At 41.6% G+C, this 22,604-nt stretch overlaps 1 long non-coding RNA gene across 1 annotated transcript in view; it reads right to left on the reverse strand.

Moving 5' to 3' along the window:
* Positions 1–22,548, reverse strand: part of LOC121068725 — a 29,193-nt gene extending 6,645 nt beyond the window's left edge. The window contains exons 1-3 of the long non-coding RNA XR_005819066.1: positions 22,006–22,548; positions 21,443–21,637; positions 12,232–12,302 (exon numbers count right to left, since the gene is read on the reverse strand). This is a non-coding gene — a long non-coding RNA (uncharacterized LOC121068725). The remainder of the gene's footprint in view (positions 1–12,231; positions 12,303–21,442; positions 21,638–22,005) is intronic.
* Between the last annotated feature and the right edge of the window lie 56 nt (positions 22,549–22,604).

The following is a 22,604-nucleotide window of genomic DNA, read 5'->3' on the forward strand; positions in this document are numbered from 1 at the left end:
TTCCAATTTATTGTACTGTTTTGGAAAATTTCCTTCATCAAACCAGACAGTATCTGTTTTAGCTGTCTTAGAAATATGGAAGTTTATACATTTCCAAAACATTTTCCTCCTGATCTAAAAATACTCAGTCTCTGACAAAGGACAGTGTCATTTTATTTGCAAGATTTGGTCAAACTGCCTTCAAGAATTTAAAAATGTTAAAAAAAAATCATGCTGCAGTGTTATGGTCTTATAAAATATAACAAACTCTGAAGTAAGTCGATACATTTCTTCCATATGGAGGAAATCAGAAATTGAAGTGGCTTGAACCCACCATAAAACAAAACAACAACAAACATTGGTAAAAGGTAAAAATACAGAACTTTTAATTAAAAGATCTGTTTTTCCCCTTAAAGAAAATCCCTACATAATTTTGGGATTTGTGACCTTTTAGGGTTGTTTGATTTTCATAAGAATCAAGCATTTTCATTTATCAGAATCTTTTCACGAGGAAAATAAGCAATTCCCTGACCAGTTCTTTGAAGCATCTTGGATTATCTACCCATATTTGTCACGTACAAGAAAAGAATAAAAAATGTCCCACAGGTGGCGTCTTCCACACTGACTCTAATATTAGTAAGCAGATGCAAAAATTTAATTTATGAGCTGGCATTTATCGTCATTTCAAGGTGATTAGGAATACGTGTGTGAAGTGATGGATCTCAGTAGCCATAAGGAGCTGTTCTGCCTAAGCACAGCACTTACCTCAATAAGCCCAGAAGACAACCAGCAGAAATAAATACCATGAACAGGAGGCATTCTTTAATAGTATTCCTCAAAATTAAGTTGGAGGAAAATAAAAATTATCTTTTATTCCTGTATGACATTAAGAAGCAAAGGAGATTTTTTAATATCTAAGTGTTTCAAGTTGACCCTTTGGTATTCAACTGCAAATAAACTTTGAGTAAGAACCCCACAAATCCAATACTCTATTTGCAACAGAAGTGCTGAGAGTCATTGGAGCAACAGTTTACAGGACATTAGGCTGGTAGACCAGAATTACAGATAATAAAGTAAGCATATTTCCAGCACAACTATAACACGTAAAAACAATTGTTTAGGTAGTACTTAAGCTTGGATGGTCACTAGTGGCGTCCCTCAAGGCTCCATTTTAGGGCCAGTCCTCTTCAATGTTTTTATAAACGATTTGGATGTAGGACTAGAAGGTGTTTTGAGCAAATTTGCTGACGACCCCAAACTTGGAGGAGTTGTAGACTCGGCTGAGGGTGGAAAGGCCTTGCAGAGAGATCTGGACAGGTTGGAGAGCTGGGCGATCACCAACCACATGAAGTTTAACAAAAGCAAGTGCCGGGTCCTGCACCTGGGACGGGGCAACCCTGGCTATACGTACAGGCTGGGCGACGAGATGCTGGAGAGCAGCCCCGCAGAGAGGGATCTGGGGGTTGTGGTTGACAGCAAGTTGAATATGAGCCAGCCGTGTGCCCTGGCAGCCAGGAGGGCCAACTGTACCCTGGGATGCATCAAGCACGGCATTGCTAGTCGGTCGAGGGAAGTGATTGTCCCGCTCTACTCTGCGCTGGTGCGGCCTCACCTCGAGTACTGTGTGCAGTTCTGGGCTCCACAGTACAAAAAGGACGTGAAACTGTTGGAGAGTGTCCAGGGGAGGGCGACGAAGATGGTGAAGGGCCTAGAGGGGAAGACGTATGAGGAGCAGCTGAGGTCACTGGGCCTGTTCAGCCTGGAGAAGAGGAGGCTGAGGGGAGACCTCATCGCAGTCTACAACTTCCTCGCGAGAGGGAGTGGAGAGGCAGGCGCTGACCTATTCTCCGCAACCACCAGCAATAGGACCCGCAGGAACAGTGTTAAGCTGAGGCACGGGAAGTTTAGGCTGGACATCAGGAAGAGGTTCTTCACCGAGAGGGTGGTCGCACACTGGAACAGGCTCCGCAGTGAAGTAGTCACTGCACCAAGCCTGTCTGAATTCAAGAAGAGATTGGACTGTGCACTTAGTCACATGGTCTAAACTTTTGGGCAGACCTGTGCGGTGCCAGGAGTTGGACTTGATGATCCTTATGGGTCCCTTCCAACTCGGGATATTCTATGATTCTATGATTCTAAGATTGTTTTTCTCAAATGCACAATCAGAAAAGATTCTTTATGGAGCCAACTTGTAGAGAAAAAGTACCCACAATTTTCTTCCTTAAAGTCATGCTAATAAGGAGATGTTATGATTAATAACTTCTAACAAGATTCTGATTTGCTGCATTTTCACCAGAAATTTTGTATACTTACCAAACACGACACTTTTTTTAATGACTAATCAAATTTAAAAGTTCACTGATTTATTTTCTTTCCATTAAAGAAGTGAATTCCATGATAACTTAAGTAAGTTGACAGTCCCTTTTTACTTAACCACTACAACACAAAAAGGCTCCACATCTCTGGTAAGTGGTGATAACCCTGGGAAGGACTTCTGTTCCTAAGCAAAGACTGAATAAAGAGATTGTCCACAAGGGTGTCAAGCTGTGCAGGAACTTCTGGTAGTTTGGATACTTGACCTAACACTTCCAAACTCTTTCACACTACCCCAAGATGACATTTTTTGGATAATAAACTGGAATCCCAGCCACCCTTGCTGTCCTTCCAGTGGCTTGAGATTTTTTGTGTCTCCCTTTGGATGCCAAAAATGGCCATGATTTCCTGTGGAAAGGCCACACCAAAATCCATGTTTCAAATTCCCCTGATTTATCCTTGCATCAGTTTGAAATGGCTGCAGAAGAAGTCCAGAGCAGAGATTTAATGAAGTTTGCTAAAAAGAAGGAAGGAGAGCACTGCAGAGCATCACACAACCTGCTCTAGAGAGCAGCCCCTCTGGGGCTTAAACAGGGAGATGCTGCTGTCGCACAGAGGGAACAGATCAAACAGCAAGAAGAAAAACTGGGCAAAAAAACCGTACTGGTCTCAACCGCTGTGTGCTGAGAGTACCACATACCACAAAACCACACTCTTCTGAAGAATTGTTTTATGCTTATTTCCCTATGTTTACTGTTTTATTTTGTAACTGTTGACACACTGCAAGTTTGCACTCTCCACAGCCAGTTTCAAACCTGGCTTACCTTCTGAGTTACCTTTTCTGTGTGTGTCAGTTTGTCCTCAACCTCTCTTTTCAACGTCTTGGACAATTTAAACAAAATTGGACAGAGATGCTGACAAACAAAACCAAACAGGCCACTGGGTAAGGGAGGAAGACCACCAGGAATGTGACAACTGAGGGCAATCCCATATGCTAATGGACACCAAAGGAGACACACAGCACTGAACAGGACAGAACTAAGAAGAAAGGCAAGACCCATCATTCAGCATGTTTTAAGAGGCAGAGGTGACCTCTTTTTACTGTACCACTCTCTTGTGGCATTCCAGGCAGCCTGGGGAAGCTGCCTTATACAGCTCTGAGAACTAACACATCTCCCTGTGCTGGGGACTCTTCCACAAGCAAGCTCCCCCAAGCCAAACCAACAGGAAAAAAACACCCTGGTTTTATGAAACCCAAGCAAACAAAGCCCTTGCTGTCATAAACCACCAGCTAGTTAGTCCAGCAACCACATTATTACATGGTTTATGGTAGCGTAGTCACTCACAGAAGTAGGAGGGATTACTCCAGCCGAAATTACAACTAATGAAATGATTCCCTTGGCAGGCATTTTTCTGTGAGATGGAGCAGGTGCAACCAGACCTTCTACAGCAATGCACCTGCTACAGTAATGGACACTTAGGTACCTCGAGATGACCAGTTCAAACGAGGTCATGTTCAGATTGCTTCTTGATCCTACCCGCACTTCCTCTGTGCTCACTGAACTGATGACGCAGGGACTTTCCTGGCAGTTGGCATCGCTTCAGCGCAGCAGGCAGGACTGAAGCAGATGTGCAGAGTACGAGTAAAGTAAAGGGGAAAAATGTAGGCATTATGAGACACGTTCCCCTTGCAAAATTTAACACGACTTTGATTCTCCCAGAGCTCTCTCTTGGACAGTTGAGATGCAAGATAGGTCATACACAAGGCAGTCTTTGGGAAAGCCACCAGATCCTGCACTTGCACCAGTGCAATGCAGGTAACAACAGTGTCACAGAGCAGAATGCTCTGTGCCATAGACAGCCATCCTTTTGAGATGAAGGGTGATTACATGATCTCCCCTCACCACTGCAAATTACGTGTGCTGAAGTAACTGCAGCACTTTGCCTTCAGTTTGTTAGCAAGTTTAGAAAGAAATACACTTTTACACTGGACAGAGGTCCATTGAAAGCTAAAGCCCTGGAAGAAGGAGTTGAACAACCTCTCCTTAATTAACAGCATTTGATTCCCCTACAGTTGTCCACACAGTTTAAGTTTGGATTCAGTTTCCCATTCTGTCACACCAGAAGTACCATGGCAGCATTCAGTGGAGTTGCCAGGATCCTCCACCAGTGTAAAGCGGTTTAACAGTGCAGAATCACCACCAAACACTGCAGCAAGAGCACTGAGTGATCTGCCAGATCTCCCTGCAGCTCCAGTGAGGAAACAGGTGATAAGGATGAGCAGAGACCACATGGAGAAAATCAGTGCTGCCTGAGAGAAAAACCACAGTGAGGGATGGCATTCCTATTCCTGCCTTGCAGGCTCCAGAAATCTGCAATTTTGAAGGTGGTTTGTACTGTCTGTAAAACTGAACCTTGGCACTTCCTGCAGAGCAGGACTGTACCTCAACTGCAAGTAAGTTTAAAACAGAAAGCACACACGTAGCCGGAGCAGATGCCCTCGTCCAACAGTTCCCACGTCACTTTAATAAGCTGTAGTCAAAACTAATTGTATGGAGAAGTGCACAGTCAGATATAAAGTCTTATAAGTGATGACAAATCCGTCATGACTGCTGTGTCCCAGAAGCTAATTACCAGCCCATTTAAAAAATTTGGCACTCTATTTCCAGTGTGAGTTTGTCCAATTCCCCTATTAGAGCTCATTAAAACTGCCCTACAAACCTTCCTGCGTGTATTAAGAGTGATTAAGTCACCTCAAGTCACCTGAACGGATGAATTTCATTCTGAGAGACATAATGACTTTTTACCTCACTGTTCTCTCCTGTCCTAACTGTATTAGCACCAGCCCAGGACAAAGAAGCCCAGTAACGTGCCCACTAATGCTGCATAATGGCAGAGCGAGCTTCTCCATCCCTGCTCTAGATTCCCCCAGCTATACTGTCAAGGACAGTGCCAGTTACTCAGCTTTAGTGTAGGACCAGGAGTACATATTCAACCAATTACCATCAACCTCTGTCCCTTTCTCATCCTTTCTGAAGCTTTCTTTGTCGAGACATAGCTTGCAATCTGTAAGTGTGATCTACTTTTTCACTTCTGATGCATGCAGGCTTTCATTTGGCATGCGTAAATGCACCTAGCTCATGAGGCAATACAGGCTGCTCTTCTAAAACGACCTACCTTCCTCATTTTTACCGCTCCATGATTTTTTATCATCTGCAAACTTCCATGCAATGACCTTGTATTTGCCTCATGCTACGTACAAAAGCATGCTAATCCTCTATATGAGATATTGTACTGTTAGACTCAAAAAGCTGTAAGCAAGCAAATTTGTACCTTTCCTGTACAAAAGATGGCCAGCGGCTCAAAGCAAATCAATGTTTCTATTGATCCAGACAAGACACGGTCTAAGATATCAAACACAGTACAGCAGCCTGTTCCTCCACCCACCCTTCACAGCTCACATTTTATTTTTTATATTTAAAGAAACAACTGTAGCCTCACAGATCTTCCTCTGACTGAGGACATTGCCAAAAATGATGTCTGGTGGCTACAGCCTCCAATAAGCATACTAAATTTACAGCTGATTGTAGTTGTAAAGAGCTTAAGTTTTAGAGCTATGCATTCTCTGGTATTTACTAGGACCATATGATATTTAGGAGAGAGGTAAGGGGAGAAAAATGACTATCTTTATTGTGCATTATGTCCTGAAATAGCAGTTATGTAGAGACTTCAAAATCATGAGCTTATAAAAAAGAGGATTGTTACAATTTTATCTCTGTGGGTTTTGTTGTTGTTGTTTGTTTTTTAACTAACCTACATTTAGCAAATCCTTTTGGCAAACAATTCCACAGGAAAGGCAAAGCTGGTTTTCTAAAATCTGTGTATATTTATAAAATAGGAAAAAACGAACAGGCACATAGAATTCACTGTCTCTCTGCCATTATTTTAAGCGTATCTTGCCACCCGTTCTCCTTTTCAGACTATGTTCCATGACGCATGAAGAAGCCTGGAGCAGTAGATTGGAATAGACTGATTGTCCCTAACACAAAGCTTCACTGATTTGCATTGCTGTAGTCTTGCATTTCCCTCTCAATTTAAGTGAGTGTGTCCATCAGATTATTTTTCTCAAGTCTGTCTTTCTCCAGATGACTATTTCCCTTACCTGTCTCTTAAATAATTCTTCTCCAGTGCCAAGGACAGCACTCTTTTCTGACAAATCTAGACGTTTCGTTAGCAAGTCCGACACTCTGTTTGCAGATCTGGATGAATAGTGTGGTTCCTGGTGGCTTGCTGCTTTCCAGTTTTCCTGTGCATTCCTGTATGTGTTCTTGTTCAACATATTCACACGCAGGTGCAGCTCTAAGGCAGAGCATGAGGCACCACAACAGTTGAGAGGTCCCCTTTCGCATGACCCTAAGTGCTCAGTGTCTCAGCCTGGCAATGGCAAGGAGAGAGGGAAGCTGGGATACAACCTTGTAGGTCCTAAAGCTGCCCCTCCACTTCAGAGGACAAAATATACAGCAGAAAGCTTCCTCCCATTCTGCATGAGTAAAAGGCAGGGAAGAGAAGAGGGCATTCTGCCGCCCTGTCGGAACTCAGTGAGACCAACTTCCTGCTCTGTTTTACTCCAGAGGCCACACTCTGCCCCTTATTTTTGGCTGCAAAGTGCACAGGCAATTACCAGGTATAAGAGAAGGAAGCAATTTTTAATCTGACGTTTTGTGAAAGGCAGAAAAATTAAATGAGCCCAAGCACTGAAGTGTTTCTATACCCCTGGTGGAAGATTAAGGAGCAGAAACAAGGCTGAGAAGGAAAACTGACACCAAAAATAGTTTGCTTGGTTGTTTTCATTTCAGAGTGCATCACTGCAAAGACAGAGAAAAGTCAAAGAAACCAACTTTTCACACACCAGAATTCTTTTGGGATTCCACACATACATCCCGTGCATCATCCACTGTAATTGTGGAATAAATGGTAATTCGTGGCTTTGTTCATTGTTAAGCAAGGGAAGTTCTCTCCACGTGTACCCCCTCCCTTGCCTTTCTCTTGACGTTGGCTGGAAGATATAGTGGAGAAGCAATGAAACACGAGAAGCATAAAAGGAATAAGAAGTCAGAGTTCAGTGGCTCCTACAAGATACTCAGTGCATCGCACTTGCTAGAGACTAAGATCAGGGGATTAAAAAAACCCCAAACCATAGTTTTGAAGTGGGAAGTCACTCAGAAAAAGCTACTTTGTGGAGACGGAAAGCCATTTGAAAAAATTGCCTCCCATGGGTTTTGTTGCTGTGTCTAGGTTCAGTAAATTACTGAGAATCTTTATGATAAATGTCAATACGTAGAAGAAACGGGAAGATACATCCGAAACTTCAGCTGCAAAGTTAAAGATTGCACTTTCCAGTAAGGAAAACACAGCAATCCAGTAAGTTTTTACAGTGAAAGGGGTGAAGGACTGTTTATATTAAATGGCACTGAGCTTGTGCACTATTTTAACCTCTTTAATTGTTTAAGCATGTGCAATACTTCCAAGATTATCTCGACAAAAGGGAAAAAGGCTCACTAACATCTAGAGATTTCATTTTAATTATTCTTTATGTCCAGAGGTCTAAAATGAATAATGAATATTGCTCACCACTCTGTGATCTATGCTGCATTCTGCCCAATTTAAATGTCATCATGAATTACTGACACATTGTAACACTAATTTTCTGTGTATGATACAGATAAAACACAACATGTACTTTGCTGACTCATTTTCAAAATTCAATTCATCTTCTTAAATGCTGTCTGCTTCAGAGGAAAAGTGAGGGAGGAAAGAGAACGTACGTCACGATGAGGTTATTCAAGTATTAATGCCACCATTAGGAAAAAAAAAAAGTGGTCAAATGTATTACACATATCTGTATGAAAGTAGACATGCAGCTTTGAAACTTGACAAGCTAGTGATACTGTTGCAAGGCTAAAAAACTACAAATTTGGGGAAATCCTCTAAAATCTGCATTGCTGGCTGACTCCTGACCTGCAGACCACTGACTCTGTGCACTCAATGTCTTGGCTGTAAAATCAAACTCTTCATTAGAAAATGGACCTTCCTAGTGCTGACGTGGATAACCAAGGAAAGTTTAAAGGAACTTATATCCCAAGAGGACAGGGGAACTGAATTTTATGCCTCTTTAGTGAAGAGAGACAAAAGAAAGAGTGGACTACGGACGTTGTGTGGAGTTTATGTGTTGTTTTGAGGATTGGCACCTCCACTGCCAGTACTGGGTTGTGGAGTAGATTTAACAGGATACAAGATGTACAGACTGAGCGTTGTTACAAATATGATGTACGGAGTGGAGAGCACTGAAGTTGTTTCTATTTTATTGCATCTGATTGTTTGCTATGGCTAGTTGGTTCTTTCCCTTAACCATTCATTTCCTACTTCAGTAAAACCCTCCAGTATTCTGATCTGCAATACTTCTAGGTAGATGATTATATTCAGCTAATTACAAAGGTTTTCTCCAGTGACAAGATAATCCTCACCAAGTCAAATTGTCCATATTGACTCCACAAGCCAACACAGATGTCACACTCATGTCAGCCTTCTTAAGGGGAACAGAAACCTTTCAATTCACTAACTTTTCCATCACCCGTTACCACAGCAAAGCAATTTGAGCCATACACTGCAAATCAGAGTTAAATTAATTTAGAAATGTACTTTAACTTTTAAAGAATATTTTTAAACTGCAAACAGACAGCTGTTTAGATACTGGTGACCATTCATTAGGCCTGGTGTTTGCCAACATTGTGCAGCAGATGTTATTTTCTCGTTGTGTATTTTCCTAAGATGCAGTCATTGTTTAAGCTTCATTCTAACAAGGACTCAGAGTTAAGTGGAAGCAGCTAAATTAAAAATGGAATGTTATTCTCCAATGTGAATTAATTACAATGACACACTGAAGTGAGAAAAACAATTAATGTTCTGCAAATAGCTGCAAAATGATTGCAATGTTAGCATTTGGCTGATCCTTGTGCACAAGTGGAAGTACGAGTATGCTGAAAATGCTAGTTGTTGTGTCTCTCAGAGTGTATTTTTATAACATAGGTGTGTGTGTAAATGTATATTTGAGAGAAGCATATACATGTACATGCGAAGACAGACACAGTCAAGTATTTAAATTCTTGATCTCTGAGCAAACCAGTATATTTAGTGGGAAAAGACAAAATAACTTGAATAAACAGAAAATCTCTTAGTCTCACTAAACTGAAATCAAGTCCAGTATGTTAAAGACATCTTCAAAAGCTCAGGTAGTTAGTTTACTTCCCTTTTCTCTTCTAATACAAAAAATGATGAAATGACTGAGGAAAGTTCATATTATTCCAGTTTGGCAGCAGAGAATAGTAAACCTATGTAAGATATCTTCTCAGATGTGAGATGTTCATATATGTACCTCACAACAATCTAAAGTTGGATGCTCATTTGCACTGAATTTTAAATCCCTGAAGGTTTATCCATTAGCAGCTTACAGTCTGCAGGAACGAGAATGCTACTTACTTTTTTTACTTTTTAATCTTTCATAAATTACTCTAACTGGAGACTAAGGTGGATAAAAAGAAAGATGGTCTCTTTATCTACAGATAAACTGCCCTACCCTGTCCTCTCAACAAAACTTAAGTCTGAAACTTAAAACCAGCTGCCAGATTCTGACTGCTAACATTTCTTTCATCATTGTGTATTTTACAGATACCCTGCAGCAGTTTGAAACCCCCTGTTCAGCATTCAAGGAAACCAGAATAGGTAAAGAAGACTACAGTGTAGGACAAGATAAAGTTTGTAGGTAGATGTAAGTTCTTTTATTGAACCGACAGGTATAGCTGTTGGAAAAACTGAATAATCTTTTGGGAATGCAAAGCCTTCTTGGAGTATGAAATACAGAAAAGAAGCAACCCACTTAAAAACTGCATAACAACAGAGAAAACTGAGATCCGTGACAATTATAGTAAAACAACACAAGAACTCAGAAGACACTAAATTTTGGTATCCGAAATCGAGACTCTACAAGATAAAGGCAGCAGCCAAGTTAACATGACATCTGTTTCCCCAGAGATCAGAGACACTACTATTAGACCTACAGTTAAAAGCACATGACTAAACCCCATTGTATGTACCAGAGTCTGCAACTGTGCTATTCTGTTACTATCTGCAAAACTGGAGTATCAGCTTTCTACCTGTTCCACCAGAGCAGGCTCACACCAATTACACTAATCTGTGATAAACACATGTATGACTTCAAAGGAAAGAACTGTAAAGTACAAAGGACTGTATAATGAACAACATTTGAAGGAAAAGCAGGAAGAACATGCAATGCTAAGGCCAAAGAAACATCCAACCTTCTGTTTTCAGTCTCAAGCTAGAGTTCTGACTAAAACCTTTGAAGAAAACAGAAGTCATGGCTGGCATACTGTGAATGGACTTGAAGACCATTTCATTTATTGAGATCACTGGGTCTTGCTGAAACTACAAGATCTGAGCCAGTGCAGGTAAGAAAGGGAGGAGAGAGACCTAAAGAGGTCAGCAAGTGTATCAGGCTAGTTGGAGGGAGAAGCAGGGCTCAGACTTGCAATGGTAGGGGCAGCAGCAAGCCTGCTGTCGCACACGGATGGGGTGGAATTGCAGTCAACCAGAGTCTCCAGCCTTTGACGCAGGCAGTTTGAGTCTGAGGCGGAGCTCATCCTTTCTTCCAAATCCACTTGCCAGCTCTACTTATAAGCAACTAAACTTCAGCAATAAAAATTAAAAAAATACAGAAGAGGGCAAGTAAGATTCAAGAGATAATGGAACGAGTTAGTAGAAGGACAGCATTTGGGATTTATATACATTTGTGTGTCTGTACCTCTGCAGTACTAGAGATGCCTGTAAAACTAAACTTTATGTCAGTACTTGGTTACTGTTGATCATCATTTGAGACATCAGTGACCGGTATCCTCAGAGGACATTTAGCATCCTTGTTCACTAGGTGTGATGCCTAAAAATCATTCCATTCCTTGAGGAATTACATGCCAGAATGAAGAAGTAAAGTACTTTAAAGAGTGGTATACTCGTTGCATGCATCTTGGATTGATACAAATTTTATAAGAGCTAGTGGCACCTCCTGGAAAAGCTCTGGGACCAGCTTGTGCTGAATAATGGAGCCAGGATTCTCAGATTATTCTCTTTAAACAAAAACAAAACACCACAAAAGAGCAAAACTAAAGAAAAGCACTAAAGACCTATCACTACCACCAAGGAAAGAGTGTCAGCAGTACAGTCAGAAGTATAGAACTATACTTCTTAATACCTAAGACTATACTTCTATACTAAGCAACATTCAGGCTTTTGTAAGTGTGTAATGATCTTACACTTACAGAGCACCTTTCATTCAGACGGATTCATTTCTGGGCTGTCTGCATACCAGGGGAATAACTGTCCTCCCTCCTGCCAACTTACACAGTGAAACGCTGTTTACACCTCTGGAGGAAAATGTTGTGCTATGCGAGTTGTGACACCACAACCAAAATGGACTGGGACGGGCAGTGCCAAGTGCTACAACAGTCAAATACATAACATAGGAGGACATACGAAAGAAACAGAACATAAATAATCAAAACCACATTCTAGTCAGGACACTGAGATTAACAGAGAAACTTTCAAAACATATCACAGTATTAGTCACCGAACTTCTGCTTTTGGATCTCCTTTGGACCTTTTGGTTCTCACACAGATTTCTACAATGTAGAGTCATAACAGATGTTCGCTAAAACATCAGCAACCAGCCTAACAGAGCCATTTCTAAAGTTTTAAGTAGTTATATTACATACAGTACACAGCAAATACTGATTTTAATTGTACCCAATGTAAAACAAGAAGGATTTAAAATCATATAGCACGAACAGAAAACATTTATAGAAACTTACTCACATAAATTGTTTATTTCCATGAAGGTGGAAAGGAACAGGACTGCCTATGGAGGTTGCACAAACTTGAGACTCCTGCAACAGAAGGAAGGTAACACAAAAGTGGCAATGACTGCAACATTATATTTAAGGCTGGGGTAAACACACTTATCAGCCTGCAGTCAGGCTTTGTGGGGCTGGATATGGGCTGAGGCCAGAGCCCCCAGGGCTGACAGCACATAAAGCAGAGACTGAACTCCTCGCTCTGTTGCAGGGCAACCAACTTCATGGTAGAATAAGGATGCAAAAAAAGCCCAAACCCAATCCTAGCTCCTTTCTAAAGTTTCCAAGAGGGAAAAACATTCCACACTCACTCAACAAGGGGGAAGCAAAAACACATCAAACCTTTTCTGGCCTTTGGTCCAAGCAACCCAGGGCTACAGCCTTCCAACCAACTTAGCCACTTCTAAAGGCCCGAGCCTCAGGCTGGGACACGAGGACAAAAAGAACAGTTCTTGCTCTTCTTTCAGCATGACAGCAGTCTACAGTTCAATCCAGGTAAATAACATGACCATTCCTGTTTTCATTAAAGAGTGTGGGTCAGGAGACTTCTGACCGAGGGAGAGCATCTTCTTGACCCCTTGCTGTGACCCCTGCCTCCACATTTTCTTCCTTACATGGTTGCCCTAACTAAAAGGCTACTTAACCACATCACCTCCTGGCTTAACAGCCAGAGCAGTCAGATTTTATTTTGACACCGACTGCCCAGGTGATCTTTAAATGCTACTTTCCAGAATGCAGTTTCCAACAATTAAACTTAATATCAGGTTAACATAGAATTAGATTTTTTCCACCGTGGAACAGGAATAACACTGGATGGGGAAAAGTTTCCTAGCACAAGAGTATTTTATATGAAATTGGAAGGCAGGTGTCTTTCCCCACCCCTGGGAACAGGCCTGCCATGGACTAACTACAACAACTAGCAGTAGTGAGACTGAATACCAACCCACGTGGCAGCAGGGCAATCTCTGACACAAAGTCATAAGGCAAGGATCCATCCTTTATTAAATTTTAAATGTATTGCTTTGGTATGATGTTTCTACCCACGTGGCGTTCATCCACTTGCTTCAAAAAATTATCACTCAGGAAGGATTTTTACTTGAAAACCACCTAAACTACAAATGGATCCGAACAGCAGTCATGCAGACAAAGCACGTATTACGAACAAGTAAATAACAGCTTTTCTTCTGGGAAGAAAACAAATCCTCGATTCCTGGCAAGGAGGCAAACCTCTGTTCCTAGCAACCAAGACTCCAGCACAATAACCTAAACTGATGAATCAGAATTTGTGATGACAGAAACAGAATTATACACAGCCTTCCACAAAGGTTTGTAGGAGAAATTAAACATAACTACATTACCAGTAACATGACAAATGCAGCTAAGCTAGAAAACGCATGATAAAAAAAATAGTAACTAAAGCAAATGGTAACCATGAAGATGGTTTTATCATTTAAGAAATGAATTCCATCCACCTGATTGCTCATGTTACCTTTTTCCCAGTGATACTGAACTGAATTGGCTATTCAGCAGCATCAGGACCATTAACTGCTAGTACCAAAAGTGGGTTTGTTTTTCACATCAGGCAAGAGATGATTGACAGCCGTGCCAGAGTCTGTATAGATTTTAGAATGGGACAGACTGTTGACTCTGTGACTTTCTTCACTGTGGCTGGGCAAAACCACAGGTGGCACCAAGAGGAATTTAGCAGGAAGAATTTATTTCCTTTGTTCTTTTCTTGGTAGAAATACGAGGAATAGAAAAGTAACTACCAGTGACCTACTCACACTAGGAAAATGTGCTTGTTCCTGTAACAAGAGCAGGGGTAGAGGAGCGGATCTCCCTTAAACTGACGACTAAGGTGAGGGGGAAGATGTGAAAACAGAACATTTAGGCATTATTTTCATATTGACACAGATGTAGGCATGCATAATATCAGATTTCCTTCATTAAACAAAGACCTAACAAGATTCACTGGTTGAAAACCAAAGCTAGAAAAATCCGAACAGAGAAGAAAATGAAAATTTTAAATGAAAGTAATTAACTACTGGAATATTTTCTTGAACTGTGTTGGTAGGTTTGCCAGCACCCCACTTGGATAGCTCGCTAAAAGATAAAGCTTCAAACAACCCGAATGCATTACACTTCACATGGAATAAGAGGGTAATATTTCATGGTATATACCATAACATAGATATGAGTACATGTGCTTAATGGTCTCTTCTGACCTTGAATGACCAAAAGCTTTAACCAAGTAGACAGAACAAGAGAACAACTTCTGGACTCTTCTGCCAACTTCATTTACAGTAATTAGTATCTTACTGGATAATAAAATCCAACCGGAATCATTTCAAGGTAACACCAGCGTAAGGCTGGAAAACTGCATGTTTGATGGAAATTAGATTTTATAGTTATACTGTCTCTCCATTGCTTCAGACCTAGGAGCTTTTGAAACTAATAACCAATTTGAAAAACAAATGGGGTTACTACGTGCCTGAGAAATTAAATTCTTGAAGCTGAGGGGCCAGGTGTATAATTTGTTGAAAATTTTCAAAAAGGCTTTTGAAAAGGCCACTCACCTAAGGCTCTTGAAGAGCTAAACCTCCATGGAATAATCTTGAGGATAAGTAATTGCATAAAATAGAAGAAAGAAAATGTAGGGGGAAAAAAGGGCAATCTTCATAATGATGTTCACCACTGGTTGTCCATCTGGATCTACAGTAAGGGCCTATTTTATTCATCATAAATTATACAGAAAAGACAGTAGACAGTGAAGTTGCAAGGTTTGCTGGTGATGCTAAATTATTTGGGAATACACAGAGTCACACCAAACCCAGCTTGGTGTAATTTTGCAACCAAACCCAAATGATAGACAATTAAGAATTGTACGTCCAGCATACCCAACCAGTGGGACAGGGCACTGGATCCTTTTGCCCCTTACTTCGTGAAAGGCTGAAGTCATTTCACAGAGCAAGAGGCAGGATAGACTGCATTCCCTCCTGAAATGCTTTGTGAGGGCAGAGAGAAAGCTTGTCTACTCACCTTATCTGTTAGGTTGTGATTAAAGGCTTGTCACCATACACACAGAGGATCAAAGATGCACATGGCATCTTTGAGGTTATTGGAGAACCCCAATAACCTCATCAGAGGTTCCTGCCTCCAATGGAAAGGAAGGGATCAGGGTGGTTTGGGGAGGAACAAGCATGGGAAAATAGAGGGATAAGAGGATCAAAGGGGCTAGATGTCACACTCATCTGGCCATGTCCTGCACCTGATCAGCATAGTCTGTCCCGCCCTATTGATCTCCAAATTTAAGTATTTTCTTGGGTGAGGGGACACTGTATTCTCTGCGCAAGTGTGTACCTAAGGTCTGAGCCCAAGTGTCCCCGTGCTACCAGCTGGAGAAACTGGGTGGAGTGAGAGGTCTAAGTGGCAGGAGAGGGTGCCATGAGACATAAGGGCCACTGTGTGTAGGGTGCCAGAAACAGGGAAAACCAGAGAACATGGAGGTTCAACTGTCAGCATCTGAAGTGAGGACCACAGGTCAGAGCAGCCCATGTTTCTGCGGTGCCAGCAAGTGGAGAGAGCAGGGGGTGTGCATATTGCGTGTGTACACGTCAGTGTGATCGCTGACACGAAGCTGCATTACCAGGCAAGGATAAAAAGGCTTGGGAACCAGGTACCAAAGCAGCCACAAGTCTGTGCCAAATAGTGGAAAGACCAAAGGATCTGAAACCTGGCTACTGAGGGATCAGCAAGTACAAGCCAGCTCATGGACAGACTATGAAACGTGGGGGTCAGCTGAGAGACCCGTTTGTATGGCAAGTGCAGACAAGAGGACCCAGCTTCTGCATGGATCCATATTGTATGTATGCATGTATGCGTGTATTTATACATGTATATGTGTATATATATATTATGTGTATATAAATATATAAGTATGTTTACGTATATTTTCCACTAATGGGCTTTCACCCTGATCAGCCAGAAAGGGGAAGAGGATGAGTCTACTGCTGCTGTTTATATTTGCAAGTGTGTTGTGTTTTCTGCCAGTGCTGATCTGCCTGGCCAATTCTTTGTGCATGTATATAGGTGCTCTGCGTGGGTGGGTGTCTGCTGGGAAAACATGCTCAGTCTCGCCAGTGGCTGGAAGGGGGAACGAGGAGCCTCTCTCAGGCTGCCAGATTCAGCAACTTCTACCAGCATCTACATGAGACCGCTCCATACTTGCCCAAAGAGACACGAAGGCTCTCCTTGAACATCTTTACACCTGTCCAGCAGCATACTGAAGGGCTTACCACTGCATCCTTTGTGAATAAAGGCTGTTAATCAAAAAAGGAGCATCTCCAAGGAATATAAATCCAAGAACTCAATTCTTCTAAATACATACGTATCTAGCTTGTCAGACTGGCTTAGTTTTTCTTTGTACTCTCTTAACTATTCATGCCTGCTAACTTTGGATTTTTTTTTCCTGAATTTGAGGAGATTAGACCCCCTGTGGGAGATAATTTGCTTCACTTTCCTGGGATTTTTGCATTCACTTCATCCTGTGGTTTCTTTGATTGAACTATCTTACTGGAATTGCTGCTTGATGCACTTGTTCCTTTATAGCAGCTTGTACCAAGCATTCTGCCAACTGTCACTCGAGGTAGTATAGAAATTCACTTATGTTCATGCCTATGTAAACCAACAATCAAAAGAATGACATTTGCTTGACAAAAATGTTACACCTTAAAAAACAGCAACTGAGAAATCTGGCAATATGATCAAATCTGTTCTCTGCTGCAGTAAAGTCCTACCTCAAGTACAGCTTATTCCATTGACATCTACCACAAAGCAGAATTCAGCTGAAATTTGAAACTTGCAGGTGAGTATTTAAGTCAAAATAGCAGATCAACATAGGAAATCTATTTTCATCATCCCATAGCAAGTTGAGTTGCTTTTTTTTCTCTTTCAGAGTGAATGCTTCTTGCTATTTATACTAAAAATGTAAGAATCTCATGCAACATGTCATGCAGTTTCAAGGAGACTATTTTCTTTTTGAAGAAGTAGGAGGTGGGAGATCACTGAAAAGAGCAAACAAGCAAGCTGTTTCATCAAGAAAGGAAACAGTGAAACCTGGTTTCCTAAAGATCTGTGTTATGGGTTGAACTCTGCGTGGCTTCTCTCCTGCTTAATAAGGATTCTATTTATGCTGCAGATTTCCCCTCAGAGCATTAAATGGTCTTTCTGTTACATCCAGACACGCATGTTAAAAAATGTATCGCAACTTATTAGACTTTTGACTCTTTCCTCTCTGCTAAATTGTTTGCAGTTGTCCAGGAGGTTCAAAGGTTATTAGAGGTGAAGTGACATACATATCCACACAGCATGATCACATTGGTTTCGTTTTCCTAGGACCAGGCCAATATCAAGTATCACAGAAAGGTATGCTACGCGTCAATCAAAGAACAAGAACTACAACTACGTGATTCAGAGGACTAGACAATCTAAAAAAGCATCCGGGCCACCAATTAGCCTAAATAGCCCTGAGCAGCCTTATCAGGTGCCTCCACTCGCCCTGTTCCCTGTGCCCCCTGGAGAGATTTCAGCTTGGCCCTGGACTTTCAGTCCATGCTTGAGATATTTTGTAGGGATATCTCTTCTCAGTCCTGTCTCCGGTCCTGCTTTCTGGATGGGCCTCTGACCTACGCTGTACATTTGTCTCCTGTCCTGTCTTCTGGACCTGCTGAAGATACTCCAGCATTGTTTCCAGTCCTGTCTCTGGCCCTGTCTCCTGCTGTTCCTGAGTGGACAACATGGATAGATCCTGGACCTGACTCATCCCATTGCCTTGCCTGGGACTGTCCACGGATCCTGGTGCCAGCACCTGGCACTACCCCCAGTGTTCAGATACAGTGGGATGGTGACCTGGACAACAAGGACAACGTCTGCAGTCATTGCCACGCTTCTGCTCCAGTGGATCCCTGACAATAAGCTTTCTACAGGAAGACTACTAGACGAGAAAGGTGTTTGCATTGGACTAACCCATGTGCACATATCTTGTCTTAGGAAAAAATAAATAATAAGGCCACACACATGCTATTTTTCAGCCTGAAGAGCAATGCAGGCAAATAGGGTTCTGCCTCTACAAAAAAAAAAAAAAGAAAGAAAAAAGAGAGAGATGAGAGATGCAAGGAATTTCTTAGAACATCTCTACCCAATGCAGGGGGCAAGCAAACTATGAGAGGGGAAAATCTTGCATGGACATGTTACCTATGACAGATCTGCATGTTTCCATTTCCAAGGCAACACCTACATTTGATGCTGATCCCAGCTAGAACTAGGCAGTGCTATTTAAGCTTTCCTAGCAAACCAGCTGCCTTGTGTCAGCCCCTTGCTCCTCCTGTCTCTCTCACACTGACTCTTTGGAGCATCATTGTCATGCTGTCATGATGGATGAATTCCTCTCAATGTCACGCCGTGGTGACTTTAAGGCAATTAATCACAACCCCAAATTACAAGAGGACACTATATCTGGAAACAGTGATGCATTTTGGTATCAGCTGAAGGAAACATCTTTTAATGGTATAATTTTTGTATCATTAATGAGGAGAAGTGTATTATTTAAACTTAAATCCCATAATGAGACATACAGGTGCACCCTGTAGTTTTGAGCAAGCTCCAACAAAATCAGTGGTGCACAGAGGTTCCCAAAAGTATACAGCTTATATTCCTGACCAGTGTGAAATCATCACCCATTCTCCTCCTCCTCAGAAATTCTGTTTGGTTTCTCATCTAGAGGGTATACTTGTACAAATATGCCTGTTCAGTCCTATCATACAGACAAACCATTTTTATTGGTTTCCTCTTGATTGTCTTTCTTAACAGCATACATTTCTCTGAAGGGTTTAAGTCTTTATAAACAGAGCAACTAATCCCCCAATGTATATGTTGCCAAATGTAGATGCATGCATGTAGACGTGTGTGTGTGCTTACAATGATAAGGAATATAACCATACGGATTGTTAGAAAAACACCTTTTCTGGTAGATGATGTGCTGTGCTGGTAGAAACACAGAAATGTGTTCTTTGAATGCTGGTCTCTGTTTACAGCAGCAAATTCATATAAGTTGCTCCACAAATATTCTCCACTTCAATTTAGAAGGTGTTTATAACATTTGACATGACTTATTTCTTATGTCTCTATTTTCAGGAAATACTTCAGGAATTTCTTCTGTTCTGGGGAGCACAACCATCACTGGAACATAAAGAATTTCTACTTCATGAACCACAGAGGAAAGATTCATGAACAAATCACTGACACAGAGAGCACCACAGGTTTCATCTAGAGGAGGCCCTATGTGTAGCTAGTGGCTTATCTCTCTGGGAAGTCTGAGATTAAAGACTGGCAGGCCGTAGATGCTCAGTGCTTATTCTCAGGCACCTGCTGACGCCTTGTGTATTCCACAGCCAAACCAGAGGCAGTCATAATAATACAACCACTAATGTCATTAGATTCCTAGTGAGATACAGCTAGGTCCATAATCTGTGAGCAGGAGCATTCTCTGCAAGTGAGAAGAAGGACAAAGTAAAGAACTCTCTAAAATTAAATCCTTTAAAAAAATAGCATGTGCTCTATCCTGACCTAAGCAAAATGCTGTACAAACTCAGGGCACTATGAATCAAAAAGACAAGTGCTGTAGGAGAGCAAGAAAAGTGTTTCAACTTAAACTTTCTCTCTTCTGTAACAAAAAAAATGACGCCAGATATAGGAAGGGCTAGAATTGCAACGATGTGCTGAGCCTTCCTTGAGGCAGTGCTGAAACTTAAACTACTGCCCAACTGGGGGTGCAGGTCAGAGACGGTAGATTACACTCGCATTCCTTCCAGCTTCTGCCCTAGGGAATACCATAAATATCTTAAATGACCTCTTTTCTTAGCCACTGGTCTGGAAACTTGCACTTAATTAATTTTTCCCCATTCACCATAAAGATCTAGGACTCTATCCAAGTTTTTTTTTTAGTGAACATCCAGCAATAAAAGCAGGCTTCCCCAGGCTTAGCAACAGTTCATAACTATGATTGGCAGCTCCTTCCAAAGTCTCTACAGGTCACTCGGAACTCAGAATCACAACCTATCACAGGTACTCCAACAGGGGCATTTTCCAGGCACGAGACTTTTGCAAATACTTCCTTCATGGTTTTGCCCAGCCATACAGTTCAATTCAGTAGGAGCTGAATTTAACCGACACTCACATACCAAAAAGGCTAGGTAATTGGACAGGAGGATACTTTGAGCCAGCTGACTCTTCATCTTTTAGAAATAAATTACTATTAATTAAGCTACCTATTTCAGAACGAAGAGCTGTCTTTTTCTCTCCTCATCCTAAAAGAAGTAAACCCCATGTTGTACATTTTCTTTTAGTTACTGACACTGCTAGGGTATGTGTTGCTTCTTTTATTTCAGCTAACAACCCCTAGCCAAGAATGCAAAAATCCCATGATCAGGAGAGCAAGCAGGCTGACTCCAGACAACTGGTTACAGCACATAGCTACAAAGAAGACAACCTGCACGCTGCAGTCATGTTTTTTGAACAGCTTGTGTTCTCTGCAGTGACTAGATTATAGAATAAGTTTATCAAAGGGAGCAGACCTAAACAGTAATTCTTAGAGGAAATGTACATAAAACTTCAAATGCATTTAGCAAATATAAGGTCCCCTCAACAGCAGAACTCCACAAAGGCACAGCTGGCATAACTACCTCCTGTTCTTGGTACATTTGAAATAACTTCAGTCTAAACAGAGCACCCAGAAGGGGAGAATATTTGATGGCAAAAAATACATAAATTATAATGGAAATCTAAGTGGAATGCTAACTAATTTAATCCCTGATACTGCAACTGTTTTACTCACACATTTGTTTGCAAGACCAAGGTCTTAGCCACACAGTGAAGTAACTGTCAAGAGTCCTCTCTCTGAAAACAGGATGAAATGGTTCTTCCATTACGGTACAAGAAAACAGGGGTTCTATCAAACAGTAGTGATAGCCCTAAAATTCTCCACATGCACTTCTGATTTATAAAACCTAGTAAAACTGTATGTTGAACAAAATAACTTTGTATGGGTCTCTTTATGTGGCTTGCCTGGGCAACCAGCCAGTAGTCTGAAATAGTTTAATATTATACAGAAAACCTACCTGTAAAATCAATCACGATAAGTTCTGTGCGGGAAGCCCAGGCCAAGGGTGAAGTAGCCAGTTATAAAGCATTGTGCTTGTGTTAATAGTGTAGTCAATATGCAGTTCTTTGCTGTAGTTCTTTCTTTAGATTAAAAGTGCCTGACAAACCCCTGTAGGAAGCTGTAAGTTAACATCATGACAACTTCACTGCTCCTGAGGAAAAAAAAAAAAGAAAGAAAAAAAAAGTACTGGGATGTAAACTATGAAAACGTACTTTTCATTTTTAGATAACATGGAAAGCTTTGTTCCCTCTCTACCCTCCTACCCCCCCAAGACGGGTATCAGGATTTTCAGGTTTTTCTAATGAAGTATTTGTGCATGATAATCAATCAGCTTGACTCTGTGGCTGTGCCATGCTTCAGCCTTAACTGGAAAAGCATGTGAAGTTGGTTATAAGGGTACTCTCCTGGCAAACGGACAAAATGGATTTCAACCCCCTCAGTTTGAGGCTGCAGTTGAAGAGGATGCGCCCTGGTTCTGAACGCCGCCCGAGGGACAAATACCTGATTTATTAACCCTACCTCCTAGTACCACTTTGCTGCAGTGTCTTCTGAAAATGGCGATGACATTCCACCTCATGAAAGTGCTGAGCCTTGTGTGACTGGAAACTCTGCACTGAAATCCTCATCCCTGCTCTCTTATAAATCTCCATTTCCAGAGCCATACGACGGCATACTTTTTTTGGGATGTGGACAGATGTCTGTCAGCGTCTTTTTTGGGATGCTGACAGATGTCTGTCAGCATCTTTGTTAACATGCCAAACGCTTCCGTTTGTGTCCCAATTCACTCAGTTTTGCAGCAAGCCAGTCAATTAACCCCCTGGTCACCCTTCACTTGGTATCTGCACCGAGGTGTCAAGACAACTCGTTTGTCTTTTCGCTGACCGTTTCCACGCATCCTGGATCACATTGTTTGCTGAACTGGGCAAAAAATTCTAGGGAGATATTCAGAAATATCTACAGAGATATTTCAGAGAAGTAGGTCAAGCTGACTAGAAAACGTGTCGGAAATTAGTTTTCTCCCATTTCACCTCTCCCCTAACCTTAAATAACACATGCCTTCTACGAAACACTACGGCAGAGGCAACCCCAACGCAGGCAAGCGCCAAGCCTCGGCATCA

Source organism: Cygnus olor, chromosome 3 (assembly GCF_009769625.2).
Source record: "Cygnus olor isolate bCygOlo1 chromosome 3, bCygOlo1.pri.v2, whole genome shotgun sequence".
NCBI lineage: Eukaryota > Metazoa > Chordata > Aves > Anseriformes > Anatidae > Cygnus > Cygnus olor.